The sequence below is a fragment of the Pseudophryne corroboree genome, chromosome 4, assembly GCF_028390025.1.
Source record: "Pseudophryne corroboree isolate aPseCor3 chromosome 4, aPseCor3.hap2, whole genome shotgun sequence".
In the NCBI taxonomy this organism is placed as follows: Eukaryota; Metazoa; Chordata; class Amphibia; order Anura; family Myobatrachidae; genus Pseudophryne; species Pseudophryne corroboree.
Window position 1 is genome coordinate 802,345,278 of NC_086447.1, and position 2,791 is coordinate 802,348,068.

The window sequence follows — 2,791 nt, forward strand, 5'->3', positions numbered from 1 at the left end:
CAGAAGCACTCAGACTGCTAGGAGATCGGTCATCCTATGCCCCACTGACAAGTGACCCTAAAGAACCTTTCGTGGAAGAACTGAGACTTATGCTTCTTAAGGCTTTCAGAAAGGAGATACTGATGAAAGATGAATTCCAGTATCTCCTAAACTCTAACCCCACCACCCCCATTTTTTATTTTTATTTTCTCCCAAAGGTACATAAATCTTTGGACAACCCCCCTGGTAGGCCAATAGTGGCAGGTATTGACTCTCTGACTTCACATCTGTCAGAATACGTGGACATATTCTTGAGGAAATATGTGATGGAACTGCCGGCCTTTCTTAAGGATACCACATCGGTTCTGAACCTTTTGGAATCACTACAATGGAAGGATACCTACAGGTGGGCCACTATTGATGTGCAATCTTTATACACCTGCATAGAACATGAAAAGGGCATCGAGGCATGTAACAACTTCCTTATTCTGGACCCTCAAATTACAGAAGATCATAGACTATTTTTATGTGAGCTCATGAATTTTATACTTAAACATAATTATTTTACATTTTTAGATGGATTTTATCTTCAAACTTGTGGAACAGCTATGGGTACTATCTTCGCACCTAGCTTTGCTAATCTGTTCATGGGACAATGGGAGAATGACTACATTTATACCAATCACCCATACCAACAGAATATCATCTTTTACAAACGCTATATAGATGATATTCTATTAATTTGGGAGGGAGACCAGTTGAGTTTTAAAGAATTTTTAACCTACATTTCGGACAATAGCATGAACCTCAAATTCACGGCCAATGAGAACACAGAACGGATCGAGTTCCTGGATCTTGTTCTAACACATTCAGGAGAGGAAATCATCACAAGCAATTATATAAAGAAGGTGGACATGAATAGTTATGTCCACTATAGAAGCAATCACCGGCAACAATGGAAGGACAATACCCCCTTCTCCCAATTCAATAGAATAGCGAGGAATTGTAAGAAGGCAGAGGACAGAGACCAACAACTTGAAGTGTACAAAGGAAGATTTAAGGAAAAGGGGTACCCGTCCCGACTCCTAGAAGAAGCCACAACCAAGACTAAAGGTTTAGAAAGAAGGGACCTTCTGAAGTATAAACCTAAGGACATCAAGGAGGACACAGTCAAGTTCATCACGACGTACAGCAGACATGAAAAACTAATTAAGGACGTCCTTAAAAAGCACTGGAATATTTTGCTCATGGACCCCATACTTTAAGACTACCTTACTAAAGAGCCTAAAATGGTCTTTCGAAAATCCAGGAGTTTGAAAGATCTAATAGCCCCAAGTATGCTGAGGAACCCAGAAGTTGTAAGCATGATGCCTAAATGTGTGGGAAGCTTCAAATGTGGTAGGTGTAACATTTGTAGATACCTCCATCCAAATAGGAAATCATTCCACAATGACAAAACTAACAAGGACTATCGTATCAAACAATTCATCAACTGTAATACCCCATCGGTGATCTACCTTCTGGAATGTTCCTGCAAATTAAAGTACATTGGGAAAACTAAGAGACCCCTTAAAATACGTATCCAGGAACATGTCAGGAATATCAAGAACAAAGTCCTCACTCATGCAGTATCCAAACACTTCAATCTTTGCCACAACTCGGATCCAGAGGCACTAACGTACAAAGGGATTGAACTGGTAGCGCTGGGAGATAGAGGCGGAGACCTCTCGAATCTCCTTTCCAGGAGAGAGATGTTTTGGATATACGAACTGAACACGCTCCATCCGGATGGCTTCAATGAAGGGTACGAAATAGCTCCGTTCCTGTGATATAAACAATTCCGTTTCCTATGTTTTTCACTCCTGCCTCCCCAAAAAAAAACCCTTTTCGACACATATACTGCAATGCTCACCACTTTTTGGGCTGATCCTACAAAAACTGGTTTGGCCAACACCTGATCTTGAGTATGCATCTAGTGGGAACTCCCGTAAGCCCCCTTGGCACCAATACGTAAAAATCACTCTCTTGCACTATTAACGATCTAATCCCTTTCTGCTTATCCTCTCTGCCACTAGTGAGTACATTATGTCATCCACTGCTTTTATGAGGCCCCGTCTCCTTACCCAGCCCTATACATTACAACCATACCTCCTTGGGGACGCCCAACACCGTCCGATCTTGGAAGCTAAGCAAGGTTGGGCCCGGTCAGTACAAGGATGGGAGACCCCCTTGGGAGACCGGGTGTTGTAAATCCGGAGGCGCTGAGGGAACTTTCGTTTTGGGATATCTCGGAAGCTTATGGATGATGCTCCATTCACACTACTTTGGGCACTTCCTTCATGATGCCGTACCCATCTATTATCTGCATTTTCTTTCCGCCTTCTGCGTAATAATTTTTATTCGTTCTCCTCCATCGTTGCAAATATATGTTTTTAAAAATTTTTTAAAAATTTTTAATTTTTTTTTTTAAAAATCTTTAATTTTAAATTACTTTATATATTGCATATATTTTACATATTGTTTGCATATATGTATATCCTCTAGCAAATAATGTTCCAATCCATAGCCTACCAACTCTAAGAATCATCCCTTAGCATCCCTCTTAATGCCGTATTTGTCATGTGACATATTCATGCCTGCTATTTATTTATTTATATGTCTTATTTATTCATTTATTTACATGCCTCTTTATCTTTTTCGTTTTTTATGTACCCCCCGGGGAGATGTATCATCTAACATGCAAAACCACCTCAAAGGCTTACACATATCTAAACCTATAATTCACGTATTAGAACATTGAACTATATAGACC

General features: G+C 40.1%; 1 pseudogene; it reads left to right on the forward strand.

The window, feature by feature from the left end:
- Nucleotides 1-2,113: 2,113 nt before the first annotated feature.
- LOC134912080 (5S ribosomal RNA) lies at nt 2,114-2,232 on the forward strand (annotated as a pseudogene).
- The last annotated feature ends 559 nt before the right edge of the window (nt 2,233-2,791 follow it).